This window comes from Lissotriton vulgaris, chromosome 1_1 (assembly GCF_964263255.1).
Source record: "Lissotriton vulgaris chromosome 1_1, aLisVul1.2, whole genome shotgun sequence".
NCBI classification, from domain to species: Eukaryota; Metazoa; Chordata; class Amphibia; order Caudata; family Salamandridae; genus Lissotriton; species Lissotriton vulgaris.
The window spans coordinates 1,372,143,529-1,372,165,178 of record NC_141685.1 but is presented as its reverse complement, the minus strand read 5'-3'; the positions used below and the strand labels follow the sequence as shown (position 1 = coordinate 1,372,165,178).

Sequence of the window (21,650 nt, the reverse complement as noted above, 5' to 3'; positions counted from 1 at the left end):
TCTCTGCATTGGTGTCACATCACAGGCCCACCAGTGTATGTGTGATCTTTGACTCCTGCCAGTTCACAAGCAGGCGGCCAGGAAACGGTTTCAGCCTATCAACCACTGAGGAGATATAGCCTTTGTATAAGGAATGAGGAAGCAATGAACACATTCAGCCTATCACAGGAGCAGCCCTGAGTGTTCCGAATTATAATTTCTTCATGTCACTGTACGTTATTGAGACCAAGTAGCTCGCCGTGATCGTATAGTGGTAAGTACTCTGCGTTGTGGCCGCAGCAACCTCGGTTCGAATCCGAGTCACGGCATTGCGGTTGGCAATGTCACAGCAGTTGGGTTTTTCCTTTACAGAATTCCCAAATGTACCAGTTGTTTTTGTAAAATGTCTATTAAAAACAGATCCTTTTCAATATTTAAACGATCTAACGACAAATTATTTAAACACACATGATTATAAGATGTAGGTATACTGTACATACTGACATAAATTATCGTTCTTGAACATATTTGCGGTAAGGGGAGCGGAGCTCTCCCCCAGGCCAATCAGAATGCAGATGAATGCAGTTGCAGTTGAGTGACCTGTGTTGTGGCTGTCTACAGGGAATGCACATATGTAGCTGTCTCGCAGCCCAATCCAGACGTCAATTGAAGACAGGTTTTCATGCAAATAGAGCAGTAAGTGCAGAGAAATGCTCACTCTCTAAAAATGGCATTTATACAATAGTAAGATTAAATCCAACCTCACCGGTAGATACGATTTATCAATAAATAAATAAAGCTTCTCCTCTCTGATATGGAATTACCCCCCAAAAAGTATAAGGGAATACCCAATGCTAACCTATGAGAGGGGCAGACCTCACAGTAGTGAAAAATGTAATAGACTGTTTGATACTACTAGGACATACAAACTACCACAGTACATGTCTTACCTTTTACTTACATAGCATGATGCCCCTAGGACTACCTAGGGTCTACCTTAGGGGTTACTGATATGTAATAACATTGAAGTTTAAGGCTTGGCAAGTAGTTTTAAATGCCAAGTCGAAGTGGCAGTACACTGCAGCACAGGCACTGCAGTAGCAGGCTTGAGACAGGTTTGAAATGCTATTTCTTTGGGCGGCACAATCAGTCCCTGGGTATATGGTATACCACTTTACAAGGGGCTTTCAAGTAAATTAAATCTGTCAGTCAGGTATACTCCAAATATACACATGATTATGGAAGAAGCACGTGCACTTCAGCACTGATTAGCAGCGATAAAGTGATCAGAGTCCTAAGGCCAACAAAAAGATACAGCAAAATGCGGAGGTGAAAAGCAATAAGGTGGGGTTGGGACCACCTTAAGAATGCAAGGTCTAACAAAAACGAACTAAGGATAACATGAGTAAAACATCAGCTTTCTCTACAGCATTTGGTGAGACAAGTGGGCCTTCTTTTATCTTCCAGAAAAGCAATCTTTCCCGGACCCCTTTATTATATAGCTCTTCAAGGAAAAAATATAAAGCACTTACAAAGGAGCCTCAAATACTCAAAGATGGTAGACTTCTGTAATATGGGCCATATACTAAAAGCAGCACGAAAACAGAGTGCAATAGGGTCCAAAAAACTTGAGTGACCCATGAGAGTATGCATGCAAGCCTATGGTATTCCAAACTAGAGATATACGCATGCAATTTTTGTTTTTAGGAGAGAATGTGCCTGCTGAAAAAAACATTATTTTTAAAAAGTGCATTGCAGAATATCAGGAATTTGCTGTGGGACACCTTGAAAACTTGCATACAGATTATGTGCACACGCCTTACAGTCAGTTGTTGTGGCCGAGTGGTTAAGGTAATTGACTAGAAATCCATTGGGGTCTCCCCGCGCAGGTTCGAATCCTGCCGACAACGATAATCTTTTTAACATCGGCTACAATTTCAGAAGTTAACCTTTAGTATTTCTTCCATGTCAGTTTTATAAATAGGTGGCTTATTTTGGTGTCACTATTGCCATATCACATATTTATTATCGCTCCCCCTTTCATATCTTTGCTATAACTCTCGTCCTTCATTAGCGCTGGTGCAAACGCTTCAAATTATTATACCCTGGCTCTCTCGGTCATACCTGTGCATGCACTTGAAACTTATTTATTTATTTATTTATTTATTTATTTAAAGTTTTATATAGCGCGAACAAGACCCGTGGGTATCAGAGCGCTTCACATAAAAGTAGTTTAAATATTAACAAGAAGATAACCATTAAACAAACAAATAGATATGAGGTAGATAGTTATATGGCTATAGTGAGTGCTTAAGTAACTACATTCCACTCAGGTTCGTCGATTATAATACAAATTAACTTTACAACATGAGGTTATGTCATTTGTCCTTTTTGTCATACCTATGAGGTAGCGGTTATATAGTATCAGGATGTGAGATAGTTGTATGAATTAGTTTTGACAAGAGGTAGCAATTGGTATACAGTTTAGTTACAAAAGGAAAGTCGACAGTATCAGACCATCATTATCTTTCATCTAATTCACGGCAGTCCTTCCCTTTCTGCTAGCATTCGATCTCATAGTGAGACATAACCTTGTCTATATAAGGTATTTACTCATTAAGAAGCTCTTCACTTCTCGCTTAAATTTTGAGGTATTAGGAATCTTCCTAATGCTTGGAGGCAATGAATTCCAAATCCTGGGGGCAGCTCCTGAGAACGCTCTGTCATAAGTTTTTTTCTTTCTGAATATGGCTGGGCGCAGCACCAACTCTTTGGCACTCCTGGCTGGTCTGTTGCCTCCTGATAGCTCAATTTTCTTGGATAGGTATCTAGGAGTATTTTAGTGGAGTGCTCTGTGGGTGATACATGCTATCTTTAGTTGAATTCTGGCCTCATAGGGTAGCCAATTCAACGCTTTCAGGTGAGGGGAGATGTGGTCAAACTTCCTAGATCCGGTGATGAGTCTCGCCGCAGCATTGAGGCAGGCTTTTAGTGGTGCTGTGGATGTTTTTGGTAGACCTGCTAAGGTGGTGCAACCATATTCAATCCTAGAGATGACTAAAGATTGGATTACCAGTTTCAGATCTGCTTCAGAGATGAATGGTTTCAATTTTCTTAGGTAGTTCAGGTGGAAGCGGGCGTTTTTTGCGATTGAATTAATATGAGTTTTCATGTCAAGACTCTCGTCTAAAGTGATTCCTGGCGACTTAGCTGAGTTGACTAGAGTTGGGGTGCAGTTGAGCGCAGTCACCAACTTGGTCCATTCCTTTATTTCCGTAACGCACTTTGGTGGAGAGATTAGTAAGAATTATGTTTTTTGAGCATTTAGCTTCAGAAGATTGGTAGTTAGCCATTGCAATGCCCTTTTTAATATTTCATTCATTCGCTCAATGTCTTCAAGGGAGGTGATCTTTATATATATTTGCGTGTCATCCGCATACATATGATAAGATACCTGTGAGTTACTGAGAATTGTTGTAAGAGGTTCAACATACAAGTTAAACAGATCAGGGGATAATGTCGATCCTTGTGGGACTCCGATTGAGTTAGGGCAGGATGGTGAAATTGAATGATTGACCAGGAAACGTTGTGTTCTGTTCCGTAGGAAAGATTCGAACCATTTCAACACATTTCCAGACACTCCCATCCTGTCTTGTAGCCTGGCCAGTAAAGCTTCGTGATTTACTGTGTCAAATGCCGATGACAGGTCCAGGAGAATTAGCAAGCATGCTTGATTTCGATCAAGAGCCAGTAGCGCGTCGTCGACAATATGGAGGATCGCTGTTTCCGTGCTATGCCCTGATCTGAATCCTGATTGGCAATCATCTAGTAGGGAAAACTTGTTGATGTGTTGGCTCAGCTGGCCCTGCACGCATTTCTCAATTAGTTTGGCCAATAGAGGGACGTTGGTTACTGGTCGAAAGTTGTTCGGGTTTGTAGCATCTGCAGTAGGTTTTTTGATCAATGGAACAACTTGACCAGTTTTTAGACAGTCTGGGAGGGTCCCTTGTGACAGTGATGCATTTATTATTTTGGTCCAGATTGGCACCACAATGTGGCTGATTTCTCTTAAGCATTTCGCAGGTAGGGGATCTTGGTAGTGGTTGTTGGGTTTGATTTTCACGAGCATTTTGGCGATCATGTTCTGATTGTATAATTCGAATATGTCCCAGTTTACATTGTTTTTTGTTGTGCTACACACTGTAGTCGAATTGGGATCGTTCGTAGTCAGTGGTTGAATGGGGAGGTTATTTGCTGCGCTTAAGAGCTCCGTTTCCAGCGCTTTGGTTTTTCCGTGAAAAATATAGAAAATTCCTCGCTACTTATGGATGTTTTTACGTTTTCATGCGCTGTTTTGGTTAGTTTGTTTGATTGTTGTTTCAGGATTTCAAACAGTTTCCGTGGTCTGTTTTTGGCATTATCCAGTTCCGATCTTATGAATTCCTTTTTGGAGTTGATGATCTTTTTGTTATATTGGTTTCTAATTTTTCTGAGGGCTTTCAGCTCAGGGGATGAAGGGTTTTGTCTCCATTTTCTTTCGGCCATTCTTAGTTTGCGCCTATCTTCGTTCAATGATCCGTCAAACCATGGATTCTTCGTCTTTTCCGTTATTCTTTTTAGTTTTAATGGCATGGTGTTGTTGACGATGTTCCCGATTGAGGTTATATAATGCTCTGTCAACTCGTTTGCATTCTGTAAGTTGCTGGGTGGCTTTAAGTCACTCTCACAGCTTTGTACTAGTAGTTCAATATTAGTGTCTCTAGTGTCTCGGATCCATTTTTTAACATTGGCAGGTTGAACAGTCTTGCCCTTTTTCAATATGGGTATCCGGAATTTTATTGCATAGTGGTCCGACCAGTCACATGGGGCTATTGAGAGGATTGATGTATTTTTGATATCTGAAATAATCCAGTCAAGTGTTGCTCCTTTTGAGTGTGTGGGTTCTGTGCATGCTTGGTTGAGTTTTAGCTCAACAAGGAAATCCTTAAGCGTGTTGACTAGCTTGTCATTGCAGTCGTCCCAGTGTAAGTTAAAATCTCCTAAGAATATGTTATTGGCATTCGTGTTAGAGTTGGTCATAATGATCTCCATTTACTGTTCTATGAACTTAGCGTTCTCTCCTGGTGGGTGGTAAAACGCATGTAGATTGCATCTTTGATTCGTTGCTGATTTTATATTGAGACCTAAGTATTCGCAAGATTCTAGAGGGTCAGATTGAATTTGATTGACCTCTATCTCTGATCGGTGAATGCAGGCAATTCCTCCTCCCGTCTTTATAGGTCTATCTAGTCTCACAATGCTATATTCAGGTGGTACTAAGAGATCCATGGTTGGGGATGATGATTCCGATAGCCACGTTTCTGTAAGAATTGCCAGATCAATTTCTTTGTTGATGATGAGGTCTGCTATGTCTGACGCATGTTTTGTAGCCGATCGACAGTTGAGTAGGAGGCATGTCAGTTGTTTCCCAGGGTTCTTAATCTTCAGCGTTTCGTGTTCGGAATTAAGCAGGACTTGTTGTAAGTTGTTATGGTTAAGTTTCCTATCGTTCTTTCTTGATGCTCTATTAGGGTCAATCGGAACTGTTTTGATGTTCTCCTCTTCTTCATGATCAGACAATTCATAGGATTAGAGTAAGGCAATGGCATCTTCCTTCGACAGGGCCTTCGTCCTTTTTGGTCGGTTGTTCCTATTTGCTAGTGATATGTCAATTTCTTTGCTCTTTCTATGTATGGAGTGTACAAGATCTTGAATATTTGTGATCTTAGAATGGGTGCTTGCTGTCATTTCCAGTATTTCTTTCATCGCTTGTAGAGTACTAATTGTGATTTGTGTCATGTTGCTGACTAGTTTCTGAAGATCATTAGTAGCCTTCTGGTTCCTGATTAGTTTCTTGGGGATGGTTAGCCTGTGTGTCCAGGGGTTGTATGTCGCTTTTCTCGGTTTTCGATCTTTTCTTAGTGCCTCAGTCATTTCCTGTATATCCTCTGTTTGGTCGTCTGTTCCATTCCTTCTTGGGATGTTGTGTGAGTTGTCTGAGTTATGTAAAGAGAGGAGAGTTTTTGTAGGTGAGGTTCTACCTGGTTTTAGTATAGTATTAGCGGTAGGTAGCGCACGGTTGTTGTCTCCTATCTTATCTGTTTCTTGGTTTACATCGAGTGGTTCACTCGGCACCACTGTGTGTTCTGCGTGGGAAGGCTCGGTGTTTGGAAGCGGTGTCGGCTCTTCTCTTTGGAGTTGGTCTTGTTCTTTATTCTCAAGACTCGTCGATCTTCCTGTCCGTTCTGTCTTATTTTTCGATATAATCTCTCCTGTTTCAGTTTTCTTTCCAGGTTTAGTAGCTGGCTCCACGCAGCCTCCCGTTCGATTGATATAAATCGTATCATGAGTGACTTCTGGTGGGGTTGGGTGTATTTGGTGTCTTAAGCCCTCTAGTGATTCTTTTATAGAAGGGAATATCTTGTCGAACTTCATGAGTTCACTGTTCGCTGCCTGTATCAGCACTATTCCGGTTTTATATATGGTGATGCATAGTTCTGCTCTGCATCTTCTTGATGGTGAGGTCATTATTTTTGTGCCATGTGGGATGTTTTTTGTACCTTTTATGTTGAGCGTTCTTGTGAAGGCATTGCGCCATTTAGCCGTTTTATTAGTGTAAAAGATCAAGTCATGCGTTATAGTGCCTTTATCTGAATTAAAGTATGGGTCGGCGAACAGTGAGTCCGCGTTTTTCTTCAGGGTATTGTGCTTAAATTTTTTGGCTCAGTTTTTAGATAAATTAGATGGATATTTTATGACCTGGGCGTTTGAGTCGTCTCGGTACCTTTCGCCCATATTTGATTCGTGTTATAGATCTTATGGTGGCTTTTCTCTATAAGTCTCTTATATGTTCCAGGGGTTAGAGTTAAATCGTGGCATGCATAGATATCTCATTAGGTAAATTTTTCTTCAAAGGTAGTGTTAAATCCAAGTTTATCTATTATTAGTAATTTCCTTCTAATATAGTAGTCATGCCAGTTTCTCTTCCAGTTAATTTTCTTGGCACTTTGTTAGTTGTGATTTCAGGTAGCAGTAATTATACAGCCCTTATTGTGCTCTAAAACGTTTGAAAACTGGGTATTACAAAATGTCCGCCGTTTTGGTGCTTACTATAGGCAGGGGCTTTTTCTCTTTTCATTCTTTCTTTCAATTAGTCCATTTTCCATTTCTTGTCTCGACTTGGACTCAGTTATAGGCTCCTTCTTCTCTGTTTAGACCCTATTTGTCCTTTTTCCCTTTCTTGCCTCTTGGTTGTTTACTTCCTGCAGAGAGAGGAAGGACTACTTGTGTCTCAAGCGGCCGCCATTTTAAAGTCAGGTGCGCCGCTTCGAGTGCTGCCACAATAGTTTTCTTTCCCTTTTATTCCTCCTCCCTGCTATGCCTCTCACCCGCGGGTTCTCGCCATCTCCTGTAAATCTCGACGTCGCTCCTCCGCTCCCGCTCACCGCCTCAGGCCACCTCCGCGTTGTCCGTGTTCTCTCTCCTCTCCTCTCCTCAGCTAGCCTTGGTCTCCTGTCTCCGGTCTTAGCGGTGGGTTGCAGACACCATCGGCGCCAGGTACTCTCGGCGAACAGAGCCTCCGCACCTCCAAACTTACTTTACCAATAAAAGAAGCAAATAGAAAAATAAAATAAAAGTGCTAGCTGGATTAGGCAAACACACTTCATAAAACTGCATTTTCTTTTCTATTCTCCCCAGTGTTACAAGCTTAACTGCTCCCTGTGTAATTTCTCTTAACCTGCTGTTCCTGGATCAGAATTTCATCTACAAGCTCTTTCTGTGTTTTTTCCTAGTCTTTTCTTTCCCTTTTCTTAGATTTGTAACTGTTCCTTTACGTGCTCTATTTAGGCGCCATTAATCTCATTTGTGCTCCTTGTACCTGCTGCTGTTTTCTCCACACCTCATACTGTCTTTTCCCTCTTTCTCTCTTTCTCTGCGGTTGGTGGCTACTTTCCAAAGCGTCTGATGCCCCAATGTTCCTTTGTCTTGTTGTCAGACGTGAATTTGAAAAGCAACAAAATTAACAAGCCTTTACCACTCACACATGGCAGAAGTTTATACTTTAATTCAATGAGCTAAGAAAAGTGTGTTGTGGGGCCCCTACGAGCCATGGTGCTTGCTTCATCATAATTAGGCATGCAGTCATTAGCCACAGCTCTGATTATGGGTCACTGAGGTCAGTTTCAATAATTTCTCAAAAACCTAACCATGCAGTCCCCCCTAACTGTGTAGTTATCTTGCTTTACTGCTGTTTGTGTGATTAGCTGGGAGGAGCTCACGGCAGCATCCTCCCAACAAAAGTGTAGATGGACCGTTCCTTAACTCTTTCTTGCTTCACATACAGATGGCTTGAGGAGGTACAGGGGAGATGCAGGTCTAATAAACAGAATAGAATATCTGCGCCAGGTGTGTTTCTCTGCATTGGTGTTACATCACAGGCCCACCAGTGTATGTGTGATCTTTGACTCCTGCCAGTTCACAAGCAGGCGGCCAGGAAACGGTTTCAGCCTATCAACCACTGAGGAGATAAAGCCTTTGTATAAGGAATGAGGAAGCAATGAACACATTCAGCCTATTACAGGAGTAGCCGTGAGTGTTCCGAATTATAATTTCTTCATGTCACTGTACGTTATTGAGACCAAGTAGCTCGCCGTGATCGTATAGTGGTTAGTACTCTGCGTTGTGGCCGCAGCAACCTCGGTTCGAATCCGAGTCACAGCATTGTGGTTGGCAATGTCACAGCAGTTGGGTTTTTCCTTTACAGAATTCCCAAATGTACCAGTTGTTTTTGTAAAATGTCTATTAAAACCGATCCTTTTCAATATTTAAACGATCTAACGACAAATTATTTAAACATACATGATTATAAGATATAGGTATACTGTACATACTGACATAAATTATCGTTCTTGAACATATTTGCGGTAAAGGGAGCGGAGCTCTCCCCCAGGCCAATCAGAATGCAGATGAATGCAGTTGCAGTTGAGTGACCTGTGTTGTGGCTGTCTACAGGGAATGCACATATGTAGCTGTCTCGCAGCCCAATCCAGACGTCAATTGAAGACAGGTTTTCATGCAAATAGAGCAGTAAGTGAAGAGAAATGCTCACTCTCTAAAAATGGCATTTATACAATAGTAAGATTAAATCCAACCTCACCAGTAGATAGGATTTATTAATAAATAAATAAAGCTTCTCCTCTCTGATATGGAATTACCCCCCAAAAAGTATAAGGGAATACCCAATGCTAACCTATGAGAGGGGCAGACCTCACAGTAGTGAAAAATGTAATAGACTGTTTGATACTACTAGGACATACAAACTACCACAGTACATGTCTTACCTTTTACTTACATAGCATGATGCCCCTAGGACTACCTAGGGTCTACCTTAGGGGTTACTGATATGTAATAAAATTGGAGTTTAAGGCTTGGCAAGTAGTTTTAAATGCCAAGTCGAAGTGGCAGTACACTGCAGCACAGGCACTGCAGTAGCAGGCTTGAGACAGGTTTGAAATGCTATTTCTTTGGGCGGCACAATCAGTCCCTGGGTATATGGTATACCACTTTACAAGGGGCTTTCAAGTAAATTAAATCTGTCTGTCAGGTATACTCCAATTATACACATGATTAGGGAAGAAGCACGTGCACTTCAGCACTGATTAGTAGCGATAAAGTGATCAGAGTCCTAATGCCAACAAAAAGATACAGCAAAATGCGGAGGTGAAAAGCAATAAGGTGGGGTTGGGACCACCTTAAGAATGCAAGGTCTAACAAAAACGAACTAAGGATAACATGAGTAAAACATCAGGTTTCTCTACAGCATTTGGTGAGACAAGTGGGCCTTCTTTTATCTTCCATAAATGCCATCCTTCCTGGACCCCTTTATTATATAGCTCTTCCAGGAATAAATATAAAGCACTTACAAAGGAGCCTCAAATACTCAAAGATGGTAGACTTCTGTAATATGGGCCATGTACTAAAAGCAGCACGAAAACAGAGTGCAATAGGGTCCAAAAAACTCGAGTGACCCATGAGAGTATGCATGCAAGCCTATGGTATTCCAAACTAGAGATAGACGCATGCAATTTTTGTTTTTAGGAGAGAATGTGCCTGCTGAAAAAAACATTATTTTTTAAAAGTGCATTGCAGAATATCAGGAATGTGCTGTGGGACACCTTGAAAACTTGCATACAGATTATGTGCACACACCTTACAGTCAGTTGTTGTGGCCGAGTGGTTAAGGCGATGGACTAGAAATCCATTGGGGTCTCCCCGCGCAGGTTTGAATCCTGCCGACAACGAGAATCTTTTTAACATTGGCTACAATTTCAGAAGTTAACCTTTAGTATTTCTTCCATGTCAGTTTTATAAATAGGTGGCTTATTTTGGTGTCACTATTGCCATATCACATATTTATTATCGCTCCCCCTTTCATATCTTTGCTATAACTCTCGTCCTTCATTAGCGCTGGTGCAAACGCTTCAAATTATTATACCCTGGCTCTCTCGGTCATACCTGTGCATGCACTTGAAACTTACTTTACCAATAAAAGAAGCAAATAGAGAAATAAAATAAAAGTGCTAGCTGGATTAGGCAAACACACTTCATAAAACTGCATTTTCTTTTCTATACTCCCCCGTGTTACAAGCTTAACTGCTCCCTGTGTAATTTCTCTTAACCTGCTGTTCCTGGAAGAGAATTTCATCTACAAGCTCTTTCTGTGTTTTTTCCTAGTCTTTTCTTTCCCTTTTCTTAGATTTGTAACTGTTCCTTTACGTGCTCTATTTAGGCGCCATTAATCTCATTTGAGCTCCTTGTACCTGCTGCTGTTTTCTCCACACCTCATACTGTCTTTTCCTTCTTTCTCTCTTTCTCTGTGGTTGGTGGCTACTTTCCAAAGCGTCTGATGCTCCAATGTTCCTTCGTCTTGTTGTCAGACGTGAATTTGAAAAGCAGCAAAATTAACAAGCCTTTACCACTCACACATGGCAGAAGTTTATACTTTAATTCAATGAGCTAAGAAAAGTGTGTTGTGGGGCCCCTACGAGCCATGGTGCTTGCTTCATCATAATTAGGCATGCAGTCATTAGCCACAGCTCTGATTATGGGTCAATGAGGTCAGTTTCAATAATTCCTCAAAAACCTAACCATGCAGTCCCCCCTAACTGTGTAGTCATCTTGCTTTACTGCTGTTTGTGTGATTAGCTGGGAGGAGCTCACGGCAGCATCCTCCCAATAAAAGTGTAGATGGACCGTTCCTTAATTCTTTCTTGTTTCACATACAGATGGCTTGAGGAGGTACAGGGGAGATGCAGGTCTAATAAACAGAATAGAATATCTGCGCCGGGTGTGTTTCTCTGCATTGGTGTCCCATCACAGGCCCACCAGTGTATGTGTGATCTTTGACTCCTGCCAGTTCACAAGCAGGCGGCCAGGAAACGGTTTCAGCCTATCAACCACTGAGGAGATAAAGCCTTTGTATAAGGAATGAGGAAGCAATGAACACATTCAGCCTATCACAGGAGTAGCCCTGAGTGTTCCGAATTATAATTTCTTCATGTCACAGTACGTTATCGAGCCCAAGTAGCTCGCCGTGATCGTATAGTGGTTAGTACTCTGCGTTGTGGCTGCAGCAACCTCGGTTCGAATCCGAGTCACGGCTTTGTGGTTGGCAATGTCACGGCAGTTGGGTTTTTCCTTTACAGAATTCCCAAATGTACCAGTTGTTTTTGTAAAATGTCTATTAAAAACAGATCCTTTTCAATATTTAAACGATCTAACGACAAATTATTTAAACACACATGATTATAAGATGTAGGTATACTGTACTTACTGACGTAAATTATCGTTCTTGAACATATTTGCGGTAAGGGGAGCGGAGCTCTCCCCCAGGCCAATCAGAATGCAGATGAATGCAGTTGCAGTTGAGTGACCTGTGTTGTGGCTGTCTAAAGGGAATGCACATATGTAGCTGTCTCGCAGCCCAATCCAGACGTCAATCGAAGGCAGGTTTCAATGCAAATAGAGCAGTAAGTGCAGAGAAATGCTCACTCTCTAAAAATGGCATTTATACAATAGTAAGATTAAATCCAACCTCACCAGTAGATAGGATTTATCAATAAATAAATAAAGCTTCTCCTCTCTGATATGGAATTACCCCCAAAAAAGTATAAGGGAATACCCAATGCTAACCTATGAGAGGGGCAGACCTCACAGTAGTGAAAAATGTAATAGACTGTTTGATACTACTAGGACATACAAACTACCACAGTACATGTCTTACCTTTTACTTACATAGCATGATGCCCCTAGGACTACCTAGGGCCTACCTTAGGGGTTACTGATATGTAATAAAATTGGAGTTTAAGGCTTGGCAAGTAATTTTAAATGCCAAGTCGAAGTGGCAGTACACTGCAGCACAAGCACTGCAGTAGCAGGCTTGAGACAGGTTTGAAATGCTATTTCTTTGGGCGGCACAATCAGTCCCTGGGTATATGGTATACCACTTTACAAGGGGCTTTCAAGTAAATTAAATCTGTCAGTCAGGTATACTCCAATTATACACATGATTAGGGAAGAAGCACGTGCACTTCAGCACTGATTAGTAGCGATAAAGTGATCAGAGTCCTAAGGCCAACAAAAAGATACAGCAAAATGCGGAGGTGAAAAGCAATAAGGTGGGGTTGGGACCACCTTAAGAATGCAAGGTCTAACAAAAACGAACTAAGGATAACATGAGTAAAACATCAGGTTTCTCTACAGCATTTGGTGAGACAAGTGGGCCTTCTTTTATCTTCCATAAATGCAATCCTTCCCGGACCCCTTTATTATATAGCTCTTCAAGGAAAAAATATAAAGCACTTACAAAGGAGCCTCAAATACTCAAAGATGGTAGACTTCTGTAATATGGGCCATATACTAAAAGCAGCACGAAAACAGAGTGCAATAGGGTCCAAAAAACTTGAGTGACCCATGAGAGTATGCATGCAAGCCTATGGTATTCCAAACTAGAGATATACGCATGCAATTTTTGTTTTTAGGAGAGAATGTGCCTGCTGAAAAAAACATTATTTTTAAAAAGTGCATTGCAGAATATCAGGAATTTGCTGTGGGACATCTTGAAAATTTGCATACAGATTATGTGCACACACCTTACAGTCAGTTGTTGTGGCTGAGTGGTTAAGGCGATGGACTAGAAATCCATTGGGGTCTCCCCGCGCAGGTTCGAATCCTGCCGACAACGAGAATCTTTTTAACATCGGCTACAATTTCAGAAGTTAACCTTTAGTATTTCTTCCATGTCAGTTTTATAAATAGGTGGCTTATTTTGGTGTCACTATTGCCATATCACATATTTGTTATCGCTCCCCCTTTCATATCTTTGCTATAACTCTCGTCCTCCATTAGCGCTGGTGCAAACGCTTCAAATTATTATACCCTGGCTCTCTCGGTCATACCTGTGCATGCACTTGAAACTTACTTTACCAATAAAAGAAGCAAATAGAGAAATAAAATAAAAGTGCTAGCTGGATTAGGCAAACACACTTCATAAAACTGCATTTTCTTTTCTATTCTCCCCCGTGTTACAAGCTTAACTGCTCCCTGTGTAATTTCTCTTAACCTGCTGTTCCTGGAAAAGAATTTCATCTACAAGCTCTTTCTGTGTTTTTTCCTAGTCTTTTCTTTCCCTTTTCTTAATTTTGTAACTGTTCCTTTACGTGCTCTACTTAGGCGCCATTAATCTCATTTGAGCTCTGTGTACCTGCTGCTGTTTTCTCCACACCTCATACTGCCTTTTCCCTCTTTCTCTCTTTCTCTGCGGTTGGTGGCTACTTTCCAAAGCGTCTGATGCCCCAATGTTCCTTCGTCTTGTTGTCAGACGTGAATTTGAAAAGCAACAAAATTAAAAAGCCTTTACCACTCACACATGGCAGAAGTTTATACTTTAATTTAATGAGCTAAGAAAAGTGTGTTGTGGGGCCCCTACGAGCCATGGTGCTTGCTTCATCATAATTAGGCATGCAGTCATTAGCCACAGCTCTGATTATGGGTCACTGAGGTCAGTTTCAATAATTCCTCAAAAACCTAACCATGCAGTCCCCCCTAACTGTGTAGTTATCTTGCTTTACTGCTGTTTGTGTGATTAGCTGGGAGGAGCTCACGGCAGCATCCTCCCAATAAAAGTGTAGATGGACCGTTCCTTAACTCCTTCTTGCTTCACATACAGATGGCTTGAGGAGGTACAGGGGAGATGCAGGTCTAATAAACAGAATAGAATATCTGCGCCAGGTGTGTTTCTCTGCATTGGTGTCCCATCACAGGCCCACCAGTGTATGTGTGATCTTTGACTCCTGCCAGTTCACAAGCAGGCGGCCAGGAAACGGTTTCAGCCTATCAACCACTGAGGAGATAAAGCCTTTGTATAAGGAATGAGGAAGCAAAGAACACATTCAGCCTATCACAGGAGTAGCCCTGAATGTTCCGAATTATAATTTCTTCATGTCACTGTATGTTATTGAGCCCAAGTAGCTCGCCGTGATCGTATAGTGGTTAGTACTCTGCGTTGTGGCTGCAGCAGGCTCGGTTCGAATCCGAGTCACGGCATTGTGGTTGGCAATGTCACGGCAGTTGGGTTTTTCCTTTACAGAATTCCCAAATGTACCAGTTGTTTTTGTAAAATGTCTATTAAAACAGATCCTTTTCAATATTTAAACGATCTAACGACAAATTATTTAAACACACATGATTATAAGATGTAGGTATACTGTACTTACTGACATAAATTATCGTTCTTGAACATATTTGCGGTAAGGGGAGCGGAGCTCTCCCCCAGGCCAATCAGAATGCAGATGAATGCAGTTGCAGTTGAGTGACCTGTGTTGTGGCTGTCTACAGGGAATGAACATATGTAGCTGTCTCGCAGCCCAATCCAGACGTCAATCGAAGACAGGTTTCAATGCAAATAGAGCAGTAAGTGCAGAGAAATGCTCACTCTCTGAAAATGGCATTTATACAATAGTGAGATTAAATCCAACCTCACCAGTAGATAGGATTTATCAATAAATAAATAAAGCTTCTCCTTTCTGATATGGAATTACCCCCCAAAAAGTATAAGGGAATACCCAATGCTAACCTATGAGAGGGGCAGACCTCACAGTAGTGAAAAATGTAATAGACTGTTTGATACTACTAGGACATACAAACTACCACAGTACATGTCTTACCTTTTACTTACATAGCATGATGCCCCTAGGACTACCTAGGGCCTACCTTAGGGGTTACTGATATGTAATAAAATTGGAGTTTAAGGCTTGGCAAGTAGTTTTAAATGCCAAGTCGAAGTGGCAGTACACTGCAGCACAGGCACTGCAGTAGCAGGCTTGAGACAGGTTTGAAATGCTATTTCTTTGGGCGGCACAATCAGTCCCTGGGTATATGGTATACCACTTTACAAGGGGCTTTCAAGTAAATTAAATCTGTCAGTCAGGTATACTCCAATTATACACCTGATTAGGGAAGAAGCACGTGCACTTCAGCACTGATTAGTAGCGATAAAGTGATCAGAGTCCTAAGGCCAACAAAAAGATACAGCTAAATGCGGAGGTGAAAAGCAATAAGGTGGGGTTGGGACCACCTTAAGAATGCAAGGTCTAACAAAAACGAACTAAGGATAACATGAGTAAAACATCAGGTTTCTCTACAGCATTTGGTGAGACAAGTGGGCCTTCTTTTATCTTCCATAAATGCAATCCTTCCCGGACCCCTTTATTATATAGCTCTTCCAGGAAAAAATATAAAGCACTTACAAAGGAGCCTCAAATACTCAAAGATGGTAGACTTCTGTAATATGGGCCATATACTAAAAGCAGCACGAAAACAGAGTGCAATAGGGTCCAAAAAACTTGAGTGACCCATGAGAGTATGCATGCAAGCCTATGGTATTCCAAACTAGAGATATACGCATGCAATTTTTGTTTTTACGAGAGAATGTGCCTGCTGAAAAAAACATTATTTTTTAAAAGTGCATTGCAGAATATCAGGAATTTGCTGTGGGACACCTTGAAAACTTGCATACAGATTATGTGCACACACCTTACAGTCAGTTGTTGTGGCCGAGTGGTTAAGGCGATGGACTAGAAATCCATTGGGGTCTCCCCGGGCAGGTTCGAATCCGGCCGACAACGAGAATCTTTTTAACATCGGCTACAATTTCAGAAGTTAACCTTTAGTATTTCTTCCATGTCAGTTTTATAAATAGCTGGCTTATTTTGGTGTCACTATTGCCATATCACATATTTATTATCGCTCCCCCTTTCATATCTTTGCTATAACTCTCGTCCTTCATTAGCACTGGTGCAAACGCTTCAAATTATTATACCCTGGCTCTCTCGGTCATACCTGTGCATGCACTTGAAACTTACTTTACCAATAAAAGAAGCAAATAGAGAAATAAAATAAAAGTGCTAGCTGGATTAGGCAAACACACTTCATAAAACTGCATTTTCTTTTCTATTCTCCCCCGTGTTACAAGCTTAACTGCTCCCTGTGTAATTTCTCTTAACCTGCTGTTCCTGGAAAAGAATTTCATCTACAAGCTCTTTCTGTGTTTTTTCCTAGTCTTTTCTTTCCCTTTTCTTAGATTTGTAACTGTTCCTTTACGTGCTCTATTTAGGCACCATTAATCTCATTTGAGCTCCTTGTACCTGCTGCTGTTTTCTCCACACCTCATACTGCCTTTTCCCTCTTTCTCTCTTTCTCTGCGGTTGGTGGCTACTTTCCAAAGCGTCTGATGCCCCAATGTTCCTTCGTCTTGTTGTCAGACGTGAATTTGAAAAGCAACAAAATTAACAAGCCTTTACCACTCACACATGGCAGAAGTTTATACTTTAATTCAATGAGCTAAGAAAAGTGTGTTGTGGGGCCCCTACGAGCCATGGTGCTTGCTTCATCATAATTAGGCATGCAGTCATTAGCCACAGCTCTGATTATGGGTCACTGAGGTCAGTTTCAATAATTCCTCAAAAACCTAACCATGCAGTCCCCCCTAACTGTGTAGTTATCTTGCTTTACTGCTGTTTGTGTGATTCGCTGGGAGGAGCTCACGGCAGCATCCTCCCAATAAAAGTGTAGATGGACCGTTCCTTAACTCTTTCTTGCTTCACATACAGATGGCTTGAGGAGGTACAGGGGAGATGCAGGTCTAATAAACAGAATAGAATATCTGCGCCAGGTTTGTTTCTCTGCATTGGTGTCCCATCACAGGCCCACCAGTGTATGTGTGATCTTTGACTCCTGCCAGTTCACAAGCAGGCGGCCAGGAAACGGTTTCAGCCTATCAACCACTGAGGAGATAAAGCCTTTGTATAAGGAATGAGGAAGCAATGAACACATTCAGCCTATCACAGGAGTAGCCCTGAATGTTCCGAATTATAATTTCTTCATGTCACTGTACCTTATTGAGCCCAAGTAGCTCGCCGTGATCGTATAGTGGTTAGTACTCTGCGTTGTGGCTGCAGCAGGCTCGGTTTGAATCCGAGTCACGGCATTGTGGTTGGCAATGTCACGGCAGTTGGGTTTTTCCTTTACAGAATTCCCAAATGTACCAGTTGTTTTTGTAAAATGTCTATTAAAACAGATCCTTTTCAATATTTAAACGATCTAACGACAAATTATTTAAACACACATGATTATAAGATGTAGGTATACTGTACTTACTGACATAAATTATCGTTCTTGAACATATTTGCGGTAAGGGGAGCGGAGCTCTCCCCCAGGCCAATCAGAATGCAGATGAATGCAGTTGCAGTTGAGTGACCTGTGTTGTGGCTGTCTACAGGGAATGAACATATGTAGCTGTCTCGCAGCCCAATCCAGACGTCAATCGAAGACAGGTTTCAATGCAAATAGAGCAGTAAGTGCAGAGAAATGCTCACTCTCTGAAAATGGCATTTATACAATAGTGAGATTAAATCCAACCTCACCAGTAGATAGGATTTATCAATAAATAAATAAAGCTTCTCCTCTCTGATATGGAATTACCCCCCAAAAAGTATAAGGGAATACCCAATGCTAACCTATGAGAGGGGCAGACCTCACAGTAGTGAAAAATGTAATAGACTGTTTGATACTACTAGGACATACAAACTACCACAGTACATGTCTTACCTTTTACTTACATAGCATGATGCCCCTAGGACTACCTAGGGCCTACCTTAGGGGTTACTGATATGTAATAAAATTGGAGTTTAAGGCTTGGCAAGTAGTTTTAAATGCCAAGTCGAAGTGGCAGTACACTGCAGCACAGGCACTGCAGTAGCAGGCTTGAGACAGGTTTGAAATGCTATTTCTTTGGGCGGCACAATCAGTCCCTGGGTATATGGTATACCACTTTACAAGGGGCTTTCAAGTAAATTAAATCTGTCAGTCAGGTATACTCCAATTATACACATGATTAGGGAAGAAGCACGTGCACTTCAGCACTGACTAGTAGCGATAAAGTGATCAGAGTCCTAAGGCCAACAAAAAGATACAGCAAAATGCGGAGGTGAAAAGCAATAAGGTGGGGTTGGGACCACCTTAAGAATGCAAGGTCTAACAAAAACGAACTAAGGATAACATGAGTAAAACATCAGGTTTCTCTACAGCATTTGGTGAGACAAGTGGGCCTTCTTTTATCTTCCATAAATGCAATCCTTCCTGGACCCCTTTATTATATAGCTCTTCCAGGAAAAAATATAAAGCACTTACAAAGGAGCCTCAAATACTCAAAGATGGTAGACTTCTGTAATATGGGCCATATACTAAAAGCAGCACGAAAACAGAGTGCAATAGGGTCCAAAAAACTTGAGTGACCCATGAGAGTATGCATGCAAGCCTATGGTATTCCAAACTAGAGATATACGCATGCAATTTTTGTTTTTACAAGAGAATGTGCCTGCTGAAAAAAACATTTTTTAAAAGTGCATTGCAGAATATCAGGAATTTGCTGTGGGACACTGTTGTAAATAGAATTAAGTATGCAGCAGGACACGTCTTCTTGTAGTTAGGTTGTATTTATTAAGTTACTAAGAATAAGTTAAGAAGTTAAGACACAGAGCAGTAGTTCCCCACAGCTGACCAGACCAACTGCCCATAGTAGAATCCCCAACACTACAGATAGAATACAGCTATGTAAGAAGACAGAAACACAGAGAAAGGACTAAGGAAGCTAAGAAGCAATGTAAGAATGTACAACATATCTTCCCCCCTACAAACAACAAATATGAAAACCTCAAACACGTAAGAAGATAAAGCATGGAAAACAGAAAAGAAAACGTATAACACTAAGGAGGTCAAAGACCTCAAGAACTTCCAGAACAAGGAGAGAAAAATCAGGATCAAGAAGAGAAATAAGATGAAGATCCCTATAACCACCTTCCCCCCTTCAGCAGACAAAAATGAAGAGTCAGACAACTCTCTGCTTTCCATCAATGTGGCCACCAAAGACAGAAAAAGAAAGTTCACTTTCTCAAACAAAAATTGTCCATCGCAGATATTCGCTGCATAGAAAATACAACAGTTCTGGAAGGATACCCCCGAAGAAAATATGGATCTTGACTTCTTTCAGACCAAAAAGTTGGATCAGAACCAGGTGTGCAGGTTCTGGGTCTATCCTTCGGGTTAAGAGCCTCAGATTGTTTTTAGGCTTCCAAAATCCTTAAAAATTTCATTACACAGACTCTAGAGCTTCATGAACCACGGTCATGAACCCTGCCGGAGTTGAACCTCACTTCATTCTCTCCTGGTACAGGTTGTGGGAGTCTTGTCCACCACCGGTCCTGGGACGACGTCTGTCCACTCCCGGTACCCCTACCCCGGTCCTGAGACATCCTGTGTCCTCTCCAGGTACTTTCCAGTCCAGAGACTCTTCTGTCTCCACCCATCTCTTGATTTAACGGGTCCTGGAATCTGCTTCACTCTCTACCAGTCCAGGGACATCTTCTTGTCCCCAACCAACTCTTGGTTTAGCGGGTCCTGGAATTTGCTTCACTCTCTACCAGTACAGGAACATCTTCTTGTCCCCAACCAACTCTTGGTTTAGCGGGTCCTGGAATTTGCTTCACTCTCTACCAGGACAGGGACATCTTCTTGTCTCCACCCAACTCTCGGTTTAGCGGGTCCTGGAATTTGCTTCACTCTCTACCAGTACAGGGACATTTCCCTGTCCCCACCCATCGCTTAGTTCAACGGGTCCTGGAATTTGCTTTGTTGTCTCGCTTTACTTATCTTTCTTTTTTTTTTTTAAAGAATCTTTGTCCCAATATACTACAGGAGCCACCAACTAGGTCCAGGGACAATCTGTTGTGAACCTGTTGTGGCACTGGAGCGTTCGCCCACTTCAGTTGTCCCCCTCAGGTACTGGTTCTCGAATCTCCTTAGCTCGTTACTACAAGTCCTGAGATATACTTCGTAGTTGGTTTGCAGTAGTTTTGACTACCAACTAGAGAAAACAGTCTTGCACTAAAATTGTAATTCACACCTATTGACATCATGTTTGAATTCTCCTCCTGCCTCATAAGACTAGAGATTCCTCACAGTCACATACTGGACTTGCCAAATGCCACATTCGCCATCCATCTCTTTGTTGCACAACACTTTTACTGCATGAGTTTTGTCTCTTTGCCAACAAAAAGAATGATGATATACCAAAACAATCCACTAGATGGCACTCTTGTGAAAGAATTAAAAACTCTCCCAATTCGTTCGTGCTTGTTTTTAATTCCAAAATAATTGCAGAAAACATGACAGGACTTTGTGCTAGAAAGTAGTGTGTTCAACTGCCAAGCTGTAAAATATCGGGGCTATATTTAGATATGCATGCGCTCGCTTACTTGTGCTATTTGACAAGAGACATCGAGTTGAGGGACGTTCGTTACGGTCATAGTGCAGGGCATTACCACCAAGGAAACCCCAACCTCAGGATACATCGATGTGCGCTGAGTAAGGAAATAGAACAAAAGAAATCCTCCTCACTGCTTTATCAGAGATCCGTTGTAGTCCCGTAACTATGGTGACAAAACAACAAAATGGCAGCTCGAAATTGCGTGACCCCTCACGTTGCTCTCACGTCGTGACACATCACGTTGCTCACCTCTCCAACCAAGGGCTGGAACACAGAATGTGCAGCCTCTCCGCTAACACCCATGGAGATTCTCAGACGTCATCACAGCACAGATGAACGTCTAGCAGAAGGATCTCTCAGCATGCAAAGAGTACCTAACTGCGACAAGAAACAAGAAGGAAAGTCTAAACGCAAGACAGAAACACAGAGAAAGGACTAAGGAAGCTAAGAAGCAATGTAAGAATGTACAACAGACACCTTGAAAACTTGCATACAGATTATGTGCACACACTTTACAGTCAGTTGTTGTGGCCGAGTGGTTAAGGCGATGGACTAGAAATCCATTGGGGTCTCCCCGCGCAGGTTCAAATCCTGCCGACAACGAGAATCTTTTTAACATCGGCTACAATTTCAGAAGTTAACCTTTAGTATTTCTTCCATGTCAGTTTTATAAATAGGTGGCTTATTTTGGTGTCACTATTGCCATATCACATATTTATTATCGCTCCCCCTTTCATATCTTTGCTATAAC

The 21,650-nt window shown here is 41.7% G+C and overlaps 4 non-coding genes across 4 annotated transcripts; all 4 read left to right on the top strand.

The window, feature by feature from the left end:
* Positions 1 to 236: 236 nt before the first annotated feature.
* TRNAH-GUG (transfer RNA histidin (anticodon GUG)) lies at positions 237 to 308 on the top strand. Its single transcript has one exon. It is a non-coding gene; the product is annotated as a tRNA-His (tRNA).
* A 9,929-nt stretch (positions 309 to 10,237) lies between these two features.
* On the top strand, positions 10,238 to 10,319 carry TRNAS-AGA (transfer RNA serine (anticodon AGA)). Its single transcript has one exon. It is a non-coding gene; the product is annotated as a tRNA-Ser (tRNA).
* Positions 10,320 to 13,179: 2,860 nt separating this feature from the next.
* Positions 13,180 to 13,261, top strand: TRNAS-AGA (transfer RNA serine (anticodon AGA)). The gene has a single exon. It is a non-coding gene; the product is annotated as a tRNA-Ser (tRNA).
* An 8,159-nt stretch (positions 13,262 to 21,420) lies between these two features.
* Positions 21,421 to 21,502, top strand: TRNAS-AGA (transfer RNA serine (anticodon AGA)). Its single transcript has one exon. It is a non-coding gene; the product is annotated as a tRNA-Ser (tRNA).
* The last annotated feature ends 148 nt before the right edge of the window (positions 21,503 to 21,650 follow it).